We start from the raw sequence: 12,120 nt of genomic DNA, 5'->3' as shown, positions 1-12,120 counted from the left end.
CCGTCTCAAAAAACAAAACAAAACAAAACAAACCAACAAACAAAAAATTAGTTGGGTGTGGTGGCACGCACCTGTAATCCCAGCTACTTGGGAGGCTGAGGCAGGAGAATCGCTTGAACCCAGGAGGCAGAGGTTGCAATGAGCCAAGATCCTGCCATTGCACTTCAGCCTGAGTGACAGAGCGAGACTGTCTCAAAAAAAAAAAAAAAAAAAAAAAAAAAAGGAAGAGGAAGAGAAGAAGGTGACAACTGGAAAGAACCAACAATTTTGTGTTTGTTTACTTTTTGTTTTTTTAAGCTGGTATTGGGAGAATTTTTGAATATCTGAAATAGAAACTTATTCTTCTTGATACTTGGGATTGTTTTATAAAAATGTTTTATAACTGATATTCTCATATTTTCATCATTTATGTTACTTTATTACTTAGCTTAATATGTTGATTAATTAAGAATTATGGAGATGCACTTATTCTTTGGAGAAGGACTTGCAGTTAAGATTTCTTAGAAATTATAATTTATTGATGTATATTTATAAGTGAGAGACAGGATTTAAGATGAAGTTTTAAAAAATGAAAGATAAACTTTAGAAGAGTTTTAAAACTGCCATTTAGGGAATAACTGATTGCATTCATGTTGTTAAACTCATAATTATTCAGTTTAGTTACATTTACTGAGATGATTCTAACAGCACAAATAGATTATTAAAATATAATTATTTAGCTATAACTGGCCAGGTGCGGTGGCTCACGCCTGTAATCCCAGCAGTTTGGGAGGCCAAGGCGAGTGGATCACAAGGTCAGGAGATCGAGACCATCCTGGTCAACATGGTGAAACCCCGTCTCTACTAAAATACAAAAAAATTGCGGGGCGTCGTGGCGCATGGCTGTAATCCCAGCGACTCAGGAGGCTGAGGCAGGGGAATCGCTTGTACTCGGGAGGCAGAGGTTGCAGTGAGCCAAGATCTTGCCACTGTACTCCAGTCTGGTGACAGAGCACAAATACATCTCAAAAAATAAAAATAAAATAAAATAAATTATTTAGCTATAACTGAATTAGCGCTGGTTGTACTGTTTCATAAAAATTTACAGCCTAACAAAAGTTGAAAGAGAATGGCCCAGTTCAAAGATCTCAAAACTAGAATTTTTCATGAAATTAACTATATCAAACACCCCATCAGGCTTGGGCCCTGGAGAATCTATATGTGTTTTTTATCCTCCATAAATTTTTCTCAGGAAAAATATTTTATTTGCTTATGTGAACATGCTATTAGAAGCAAATCATTAAAGAAAATGTTCACATTTGTTTATGTTGTCAAGATGACATTGCACTTGTCATACATATATTTACATATATATATACACATAATATTGAGTAGTCCCAATGTATTTCTGAAACTCTACTTGTTAAAAATATGAAATAACTATGAGTAAAAATGTTGTAGTCTTCAAACTTACGACTATAGATGCATAATGGATTACTCCACTTATGAATTTCTACAGATACCTTTTGCTCTTCTACTCCTTGTTGACTTATCCTCCAAAGTCACAGTATTATTAAGAATAATACTATTTTTATATTACCCTTATGTTTAAAAGAATTCTTAAGGTAGAAGATCATCCATAGCTTACTTTAATCAAACCTATTTTCTGAAAAATTAGCCTATGTTTTGAAAAGAAAACCATATTTGATTCAGAATTCAGCTAAGTTGGAAATTTAAATTTTAGTTTTTTTATTGCAATTATTTTTTTTCTATCAGGAGAAAAATAAAATTAGCTCTCATCGTATTTTCAAATAGGGTCCTTTGTTAATAGAGTTTAGCAGAACACATTCATTGTACACTCTAGGGGTTGACACTTGTTTTAAAATGAAATACAGAGCGAAAATGTTAGAATCAATGCAAAAGATTTGGGGTACCATGAAGGTATTAAAGTATATATTTTTGACATATTTTATTATATGAATCATGAAATCTGTGGTTTTTTTCCCCAATTTGTTGATGTTACGTCTAGAAAGATGTACAATATCCATATTTGGTACATTAGTAGGCAAACAAGGAAGACATAATATTGCAAGAGGCACTCACTCCTTAATAGAAGTCTAGGCCAGGATATTCCACACATCCTACTCCTGTAATAAGGAAAATTCCAGGTCACATAGCAAACTGTAATGGTAGGTGGAATTGTTCTTTGGTATATGAGGTGAAAAATAAACAATAATAAAAACAATACTTCTGAGATAAGAATGAGAATCCGAAACTTATTATGCCTGAACATTGCACACAGACCCACTTATCATAAGACGCCCCAAGGGTGACGATGAAGATAATCCAGTACTCTGTTTATTATTTATTTTTGAAAATTGACTACAGTATCCTGAGTATTCATTTTTGGGGGGAGCATCTTGAGGCTATTTAAAAGCACACATTGAGAAATATTGAACAAAAGTATCACTTTTCAGAAGAAAATATATTAAATGTTTGATCAAATTGAAACTGAGAGAAGCATCTCCTCTGAATGTTTAAGTTGTTTCCCCCAAAATGTACTTTTAAGTCTTAAAACTACTAATGGCTAGCGTAACACATTCTAATAGCAAAGGTGACTGAAAAATTATCTATGTTTGTTCCAATTACTCAAAAGTATTAAAGTGGGAAAATTCTGGCTTGAGCAAACTGACAATATAGTCAACTTCCTTGTCCAACAAAGTTTTTTTTTGTTCTTTATCTCTTTCAATGATCCAGATTTATTCTGAGGAATATCCGCTCTTTTACATGCTTTGTTCATGCCTGTCTTATTATTGTGTTACCAATCCCTACAGCTTTGCCTGGCACATTGTTGGCACTCAATACTGAATAAATAAACATGCAGCATTTCAGATAGTGTTTCTATGGATTGAGATAAGATGAGGTTTCTGAAAAGGAGATAATAATACAATGTATACATAGTGTGTAATAAGCATTCCTCTATACAGGAGACTGGATTCTCATTATATTTTTATTGAAATATATTTGCCAAACTTGTAATTTCTTGCTATGTTGGCATTTAACATAAAAATGCTAAAGATTGAAGCATTTAAACGGTCTCATTTTTTGCCAGAATGTCTTCTTTGAACTTCCCCAGAATTAAGTTTCATTGATACTGTCAGAATTGTGTAGGAATTACAGAGGAAATCAGTGATCCTAATAGATTGAGTTTTATATTTCCTTTATTTAATCTATAAATTTAAGTAAACCCAAATCTAGGAAGATATTACTAACAGAGAAAGTTGATACAATCTAAGGGCTGGATTAAGATTGTACGAATCAATGGCAATTTTAGACTCCAACAGCTTTCCTAACATGATAGAGCAAGATACCCTATGGTTAAGTAATTTACAAAAAATATTCATACCTTAAAAATTTGCAAAGAGTATCCCTCAGTGTAATTTATACTCTCTTACTATGGCCACACAGGTCAGATTTGATTGTCAAGATCAGGACAAAAAATACTGTTTCTCAGGTTGTCAGCATTAGGGTAGCGTCTTAATACAATCTGTGTTGTTGTTTTTTTTCTTTTCCCTGCCACTTAAATTCTCTCTAGAGCTAAATCAGCCTAAAAATGAACTTGAGTTTAGTTAAAGATATAATGTGTCTTGGAAGGTATCCCTGCTTCTATATTTCTACCTGTTTCCATTAACTGCAGAATTATCCTGTCATAGCATTTTGAGTCTGGAGTAGAACTTGACCTTGTTCCAAAATATGTGACATGGTTATCTGTTGCTATGGAAATTATGAAACTCCTTTAAATGAAGCTATAGAGCTGTTACAAATTCCTTCACTCCAGCAGAACATGGATTTGAAGGAAGAAAATTTTATACATTTTGGAACTAGCTGAATAATTGCCAAGAAATAAATCAGCTGTCCATTATTCTTTAGGATCCAGGTTTTGATGGTGGCTCTAAAAGGTGGCAGTAGGAGCTAAAAGATGAGACTGCCTGGGTTATTGACTTACTTGATAGAGGGCAAGTGAATAAAATGACTGCATCTACTCAACACCTCTTCGCTGATTTCAATCTGCTCTACCATGCAAAGAAGCAGCTTGCTGGGCTCAGCAGTAACTCAGACTCTGTATTCCCTCTCTATGTGGGCTTGATTTGGAAATGTCTAACACATGTGCTCTCTGATTTTGCATAAATGCCAGTTTTCCCTCAACAACCTTGTCTAAGGCTGCTTTTGGAGGAGAATGCAAAAGACAAAGAATGACAGACAGAATAAATTATTTTAAAAATTTGCTTCAAAATTTGTTCCTTGAATGGCCTAAAATAGTGATTACTGAGTTAAAGAGAAACCAGTATAAATATAAAAAGTAATATAATATCAGTCTCGGTTACAGCAGACATCAGTGATTTGTCTCATTTTATCTAAAGATAATATTTAGATAAATGCATCTAATGTGTCTGGTATAGAAGGTGCTCGGCTAATATTTGTTGAAACTGGGAACGCCAAAGAACTATAAAATTTATATAAATTTAAAATTTTTAATGTTGTAATTAGAAATGACTGAGGCCATTTCAGCGAAATATTAGGCTGATAATTTTTCCACAGGCTGTCAATGTAGAAAAGTGATGAAGATAATTTTAAATCTATACTCATTCTATAATTTAAAGCCTAACAATAAAAGCTTTACGTGATCAAAATAATTCAATCATTACCTATTAAATAGCTTTGTTTTTGTTTACATGTGAATTTTTATACTATTATAAGTATATGCATACTTTATCCATATTTATATATAAATATTATCAATATATTATATACTTATAAATATATATAAATAAGTAAACCTTGTATGTAGTAATAGTTTTAGACTCAAGAAATCTAAGAGGCTAGCTTGGTAATCTTCTCTGGAATTTTCTATTAAAGACAGACAATATAAGGCTGGTTTGACCTTTTATTTTACTCACTAAAGAGAAAAAAAAAGTTCCCAAGTTCCTAGCAAGTTATACAAAAAGTACAATGTATAGTAGCCACTATCCTATAGTATGTGTTGTACCTCTGTTGCATGTAGCTTAAGGTTATACTGAGATTCTTTTAATACTTATTTTGGTTTATTTTTGGAAATATTTTTCACAACTATTCCAGTTCCAAATATGTCAACTAAGTGATCAAAGTGCTTGTAGTTTGATGGGGCTCATATTATTCTTTTTTCTCTGATACAATTATGTATAATTTTACATATAAAATGTTCTATACGATTTTTAAACCTATTGAAAGTATGTTTGTTCAGAATTTTCAACAACTTTACTAAATTACTATTTGTACATATTTAGATATAATTTGCTGTCTAACTGAATATGCTAAATACTTTAGGAAATAATTCAGCATAGCAGACAGAATTCTAAGATGGTCCCTTTATCTGGGCCACTAGCATTATGTCTTGTATAAATCCTTTCCCTCTGAGTGCAGGAGGAAATCATAACTTGCTTATAACCAATAGACTAAGGCAAAGGTGATAGGATATCAATCCTGCGATTATGTTGCAATACAGATGTAAGATTTTATCTTGCTAGTATACATAGCTTCTCCTGGTGGCCTTGAAAAAGCCATCAGCCATGTTTTAAACTGCTTATTAAGAGGTCATGTGGCATAAGGAACTAAGAGGAGCCGCTAATGCCTGAAGCAAGCTTCAGCCAAGAGTCCTTAAGCCTGGCGTGGTGGCTCAGGCCAGGCGAGGCGGCTCAGACCTGTAATTCCAGAATTCTTTGAGGCCAAGGCGGTGGATCACGAGGTGAGGAGTTCAAGACCTTCCCAGCCAACATGGTGAAACCTCGTCTGTACTAAAAATACAAAAAAATTAGCCAGGTATAGTGGCGGGTGCCTGTAATCCCAGCTACTCAGGAGGCTGAGGCAGGAGAATTGCTCGAACCCGGGAGGCAAAGGTTGCAATGAGCCGAGATCACACCACTGCACTCCAGCCTGGGTGACAGAGCCAGACTCCGTCTCAGAAAAAAAAAAAAAAAAAAAAAAAAAATCAAGCCAGAACCTTCAGTCATATAGTCATAACCAAATGATTTTTTTTCCAAACAACCTGAATTCTTCCCCAGCTGAGCCTTGAGAAGAGAACTCAGACCAGCCAATACCTTGATTAGAGCCTGTGAGACCCTGATCTGGACCTCTGACTCACACTGAAATAATAAATGTGTGTTGCTTCAAGCTACTAAAATTGGGATAATTTGTTATACAACAATACAATACTAATACATCCAGCATATAAGAACTGGAATTGTGAAGAGGTAGCGTATGTAGTTCTTTTTTTCTGTTTAAACCAATTAAACTGTTTTGTAAAGTCTAAATTTTTCTCCTTAGGAAAATACCAGAAGTATTCGTAAGGAAAGTATAAGATAGCTTTAAATAATAAATATGTTAAATTAAAAAAGTATTTTACAAATATTATCTGCACTTCTCTTTAGTTTTATTTTCCAGGTTTCAAATAATTTTAGATTATATGAAATATTCAAATAATTTGACTTTATAATACCTAATCTCACTGAAGCATAAAAATAGTCCCTATTTGAAAGCCCAACAGAAATGCATAGAAATAAGTTTCTTGCTCTAAATTTAATATTCTTTAAGAATTATATTTTAAAAGATGATGTGAACAGTTCAACATCTTTACATATTTTACTAAATCACATTGTATATTTATTATATACCTATAATTTTATGAAATTAGTTATTTCTTGGAGCATTGCCCTTAAGCTACTGCATTATATCCCAAATTGCTTTTCTCAAATAATAGTCTGCCTGTTGGAAACTCAGCAGAGACAAGTATTAAATAAAGATTATACTGTTCCTTATCCCTCAAATTGTCACTATAAAACAGGTAAGTGCTAGGGTTAAAAAAAGTGAAAGTAGATATTGCTGGCAAGAAACTAAATTAACTATGTCTACCTTGAATTCTGACAATAAAAGGGTGTCAGAATAAAAAACAAAGCTATGCAACATGAAATCATGACAAAGACTTATTGGTGTAAATACAGATGACCCTCCAGTTGCCAAGTCCCTGGTTAAGGTCTTTTTGTGATTATAACCAACAGCTTTGAATCTCAACTCTAAATGACTGCTGACAATAAGTCGTCTAGAATGACTCGATCCCAGGCAATTTGGTGAGACACTGCTTGTAATGAGCAAGGCTATTTTGATAATACTGCAGAGGCTTTCATTCAGTAAAACTTTAATCTGGGTTTTAAAAAAATGCCTTCTCTACCTCTCTTTACTTTGCAGTTCCTATTGACTCAAGGACTCAGCCCTCATCCTGAGGATAGACAAAATCCTCTTATGTCTTCCTTTCTCAAAGACATATATTTGAGAATAATATATGAGTTAGTATTGGTTTGCTATATTTAACCTGATACTTTGAAATGTTCCCTACCAAAACACTGGAAATATTATAAGAAATATTATATTTAGTTAATATATACATTTGCCAGAGTAAGTCAATGGCATAAACAGTATTTTAATTCTCTTGCTGGTGAGAGAACTAGCTTTGCACTGTAGCAAACTCTGTGTGTGTATATATATAGATCTATATATATACATGTATATATATAGATCTATATATATACATGTATATATATAGATCTATATATATACATGTATATATATATATCTACTATTAAAACAAGTCAAGATTCCAAAAAAATTAAATACAGAAAAAGAAAGTTTGTATCTTTGACTAGATATTTGCTTTTTATTGTTCATTAAATACCAGTGCACAGATGAACTGGCATGAATACAAATGTTTATGGTAATCTTCACAGCTGTTTGTAGGATGTAGCTAATTTTTGGCATACAATAGAGCATTATGTGTTTCTATATCATTGCTTTGTGTAATGTAAAAAATACTTTTTTATGAAAAATACTTACAAAATTCTAATACAATTAGATGAAGATTTAGAACAAAATACGGAATATATATTTGTGAACCAACATGAAGAAGCAAAAATCTGTTAAACATATTCATTTTCTTTTTTTTTTGGAAGGGGAGGTGAATGACAAGAAGATGGTGCAAAAAGGAATTTAAGAAATAAAAATCCATGAAAACAGACATAAGGGAAAGATTCAGCATGGTCTCTACAATAATCATCACTTTATATTCATCATGGCATTGCCAGTATTTATGAATATGGACATGTTTGAATGCAGTTTTTAACAGGGAATGTATACTATTTGTCTTCAACTTTAAAATTTTGACAGCTGGCAGGCGCGGTGGCTCACGCCTGTAATCCCAGCACTTTGGGAGGCCGAGGCGGGAGGATCACCAGGTCAGGAGATCGAGGCCATCCTGGCTAACATGGTGAAACCCCGTCTCTACTAAAAATGCAAAAAATTAGCTGGGCGTGGTGGTGGGCGCCTGTAGTCCCAGCTACTCCGGAGGCTGAGGTGGGAGAATGGCATGAATCCAGGAGGCGGAGCTTGCAGTGAGCCCAGACAGCGCCGCTGCACTCCCGCCTGGGCGAAAGAGCAAGACTCCATCTCAAAAAAAAAAAAAATTTTTTTTTGACAGGTTATTTTGTTTATTGCCACTTTTTAATATGTTTCATAATTAGTACTTCAAGAGCTATATAACTATCCTTAAAATTATGTAATGAAATTTATATATCCATTTTTCTATAGTTGATAGATTTGATTCATTTTTAAACTGTATTATGTGACTTTTAAAATTTTTTAATAAAATTCTAATCATCAATGTTTAAGTGTTTTAAATGTTAATGTTTTCAATATTCAAAATCTTTCTAAAGCACCTAATACAATCTCTTTCCGTCTTAAAGTAAACTAAACCTAATTTCATGTATCTATGATTGACAGCTATGATTTAAAGAGCAACTCTTGTGTATCAGACTTTGTGGTAGACAGTTTACATTTCCTCTCTCATGTAACAGACCACTCTGTATGAGCAGTGTGTCTAGTCCACATGCACCTCTGTGAATTTTAGAGAAAGCATCTTTAGACAAATGAATAGTGGATAGCATGGTGTTGCCTTTGTGGAAAGAAAAAAAACGGTGCCTCTTCCTCAGACGCACCCCTAAGCCAGAGCACAAAGGCTCACAAGTGTTTGTCATTTGGTTACATGGCACTTTAGCCCACTCCTCCCCAGCCACCTTAACCCAAGACCTTGATTAAAGGTGGTAAAATGGAAGTTCAGAAAGTCAAGCGTCTTAAACCAGGATTCTACAAATATATTAAAATTAGAAACTATCCGTCAAAAAATAGGTATTTTGTTAAAGAAAATATACATGCAATGAAACATCGATGATAATTTAAACCTATATGTGTTTATAGAAGTGAATGTTGACGATATATTTTAAGAGAAAAAAGGAAGTTAAATGTCATATTTAGAGTACGATTCAAGTGGACTTTACAATGCAGGGGAGGTGACAGAATATTATGCAACACTTTTTTCAAAGAAAATATCATCTCTAGTAGTAAATATTACAGTGACTCCATTTTGCTTACTGTGTTTTCAAACTGGTTAAAACTTAACCTTTATTCATCCTGAAGTAAATATTGCATTTTCACATTTCATTAAATATGTTTTTCTGAAAACTAGATATTGTAATTTACTTTTGAAAATGAAAATCAGCCGTTGTCATTGACAAGTGTTCAATTAGTAATAATTTAATTGCTCTGAGAAGATGAGGGAGGGATACAATTTTCTGTTTTCTAGCTATATTTCTGATGTGTCATCAGAGTTATCATTGAACATTACCACGAATGAGGCTGAATTGTCATTAGAAAAATAATTACACTTAATAATTCTTATGGTTACTGAAACAATGTTAAAATACCAGCTGCTCTATTCAACAAATATCAATATATGGATTGCTCCACAGGTGAGACATTTAGTGAAATGAACAGAAAAAACTTCTCACACAAAATATGCTCATTATTTAAACATGTATCAATAAAGTTATCTTTATTAACACAGCAATTTTAAAATCTAAAAATATCAATTCTAACAAGTGTATAATGTAGTCACTTATTACAAGTCCTCATTGACTCCCACTGATCTGTGGTTTTAAGGAAGCATGTAATTTAGTTTGTTTCAGTGGTACATAAAATAAAAACAAATAGGTTCCACTTGAGGCTCAAGGGGGTTCATCTATAATTATCTGATTTACTTCTACACGTGTTAATGCTTAAAATATATAACACATTTGGCTTGCCTCAGATTATTTCCATATTCTTAAATATTTTTCCCTCCCTCTGGAAAACTGAGCCTGCAAGATAAGTCCATTTTGTTTTAAATGAGATGTTATTTTCTGCAAATGCTTGTGTATAAATACGGCAACATATCTGGAGGCGTGGTTTTCTTTTTCTTCTTAAATAGAGTTAATGTATCATCCTAGGAAATAATCCACATGGTTCATTAAGAAAACATGTGTTCTGGGGATTTTTGTCTGTGATAGGCTTCACCTGTCATTTTCAACTAGCCTCAGCCTATCTGCTCTGTCACAATCACTACTAAAATATGTTCCTAAATTGCTTGTTTCTAGATCTTTCCTTCTCATATGCTCAGGTGAATACATGGGTGAAATTTAATATGGAATTGAAATACGTGCTATGCAAGATAGATTCCTTAAGAAATGTTTCTCTGATTTATATGACATAATTGTATTTTACGAGTTTACCTGTCCATCTGTAAAACTTTGTTTTGGAGATTTCGTATATTACAATGTTTAAGAAATATGCTATAATGTTTTTTATAGTATATTTTTTCATGATAACCTTATATAGTACCAGTCACACGTGTTTGTAAAAATCTAAAGAGTACTTTTGGCTCCTACAGAATGTGCGAAGTTGTGAAATTGTTTTTTTTGTTTTGTTTTGTTTTTATGCCCCAAAGATGTGGAGGGCTTGATGTAAGAGGGTAGATTTAATGAGAGAGAGAGGGAGAGACAGAGAGAATGATAAAAGAAGCTTAAGAGATTATTTTATCTTGTCAACGACATTGTTATTGAATGTAAGCTGCTAAACTTCTTAGATAAAGTAAAACAGTAAAAACAAACACACAATACAGAACAGAGAATCATCAGACAGGCTGACGAACACAGTACAATAAAGCAACCAGTACCGATGATCAGTGGACATCAATTTGTCTTTTGGGCTGTAGCACCTGCTACTAATTGGTGCAAAGGGCTCACCAGTCAGTGCGTGGTTTAGCGCACTCAGCTGTCTCCTGTATGTGCTGCGAGAAGCAAGATAGCTAATTGCTGTTGCTTCAGTGCCAGTGAAATCAACGTGCTGAGCTAATAGCGACAGATAGAGGGCAGACAGATTCCTGCTAGCAGCTTAGTGTTAGTTGCTTGTGGTAACTAAGGCAGGTGGCATACATCTCAGAACGTGGAGAATGATGGTATGCTTTCTGAGTTAACATGTTGAACTGTTTTGCTTTTCTAAAAATTTTCCTAGTAACATTTTCTTGATGATATGAGAGTGGATATCAATGCCTCACAGAAACAAGAGGTGGAACATGTGAATGAATCGTCTTGGAACTAGATTATGAGCACTGGTTCTTTTTAAAGGGATGTGCAAGAGGCAGCCTTGGCAAGAAAACTTGCTGCATAATCTTACATGGACTAAAGATGAAACTTTAAACCGCAAGTAAGTTCTTCCCCCGCCCTTCTCTTATTTTTTTCAAATTTAAGGCAGCAGTGAACCACAGAGAAAGTTCAGATGTTCTTTCAGTACAATGATCTCTGTCATGATGCTACTTTCTGTCAGGCTTGTTGAAAGAATAGAGTAGTAATGATTGCAAGTGATTATTTGCTGGAAGAGTGAACACAACTGCCTGTCCTTCGATTCTTCCTGATTACTGTCTGGTATTGTAATTTTGTTTAGATGACAATGTAATCTTTACAAAGACACAAGCTTTTGAATTATAACTCTGGTTTGTTATTTAAAAGAATTTTTAGTCGTCAACCACTTTTTCTACTTCCTTCAACCTGACAAAATACAGACAAATGGTATCAGAATTGACGTTTTGTTTTTGTGTTTGCAAATATTGATGATTTGTTTTATGAGTGGTTGTTGCTGGAGGTTATAGTTGGCAGTTGAGTTAAAGTAGCTAATTCTGCATCACAATGA

The 12,120-nt window shown here is 33.7% G+C and overlaps 1 protein-coding gene across 2 annotated transcripts in view; it reads left to right on the top strand.

The window, feature by feature from the left end:
* Positions 1-12,120, top strand: part of PCDH15 (protocadherin related 15) — a 1,779,889-nt gene that overhangs the window by 776,758 nt on the left and 991,011 nt on the right. Inside the window, exon 1 of one of the 2 annotated variants that reach the window (XM_057298896.1) lies at positions 11,331-11,637. The exons of the other annotated variant lie outside the window; for it this stretch is intronic. The gene's annotated coding sequence lies outside the window, so the exon portion shown is untranslated. Of the gene's footprint in view, positions 1-11,330; positions 11,638-12,120 lie in introns of those variants that run through there. 2 annotated transcript variants of the gene reach the window in all.

Source organism: Pan paniscus, chromosome 8 (assembly GCF_029289425.2).
Source record: "Pan paniscus chromosome 8, NHGRI_mPanPan1-v2.0_pri, whole genome shotgun sequence".
Classification (NCBI taxonomy): domain Eukaryota; kingdom Metazoa; phylum Chordata; class Mammalia; order Primates; family Hominidae; genus Pan; species Pan paniscus.
Note: the sequence above shows the minus strand (reverse complement) of the source record. Positions and strands in the feature narration are given on the sequence as shown.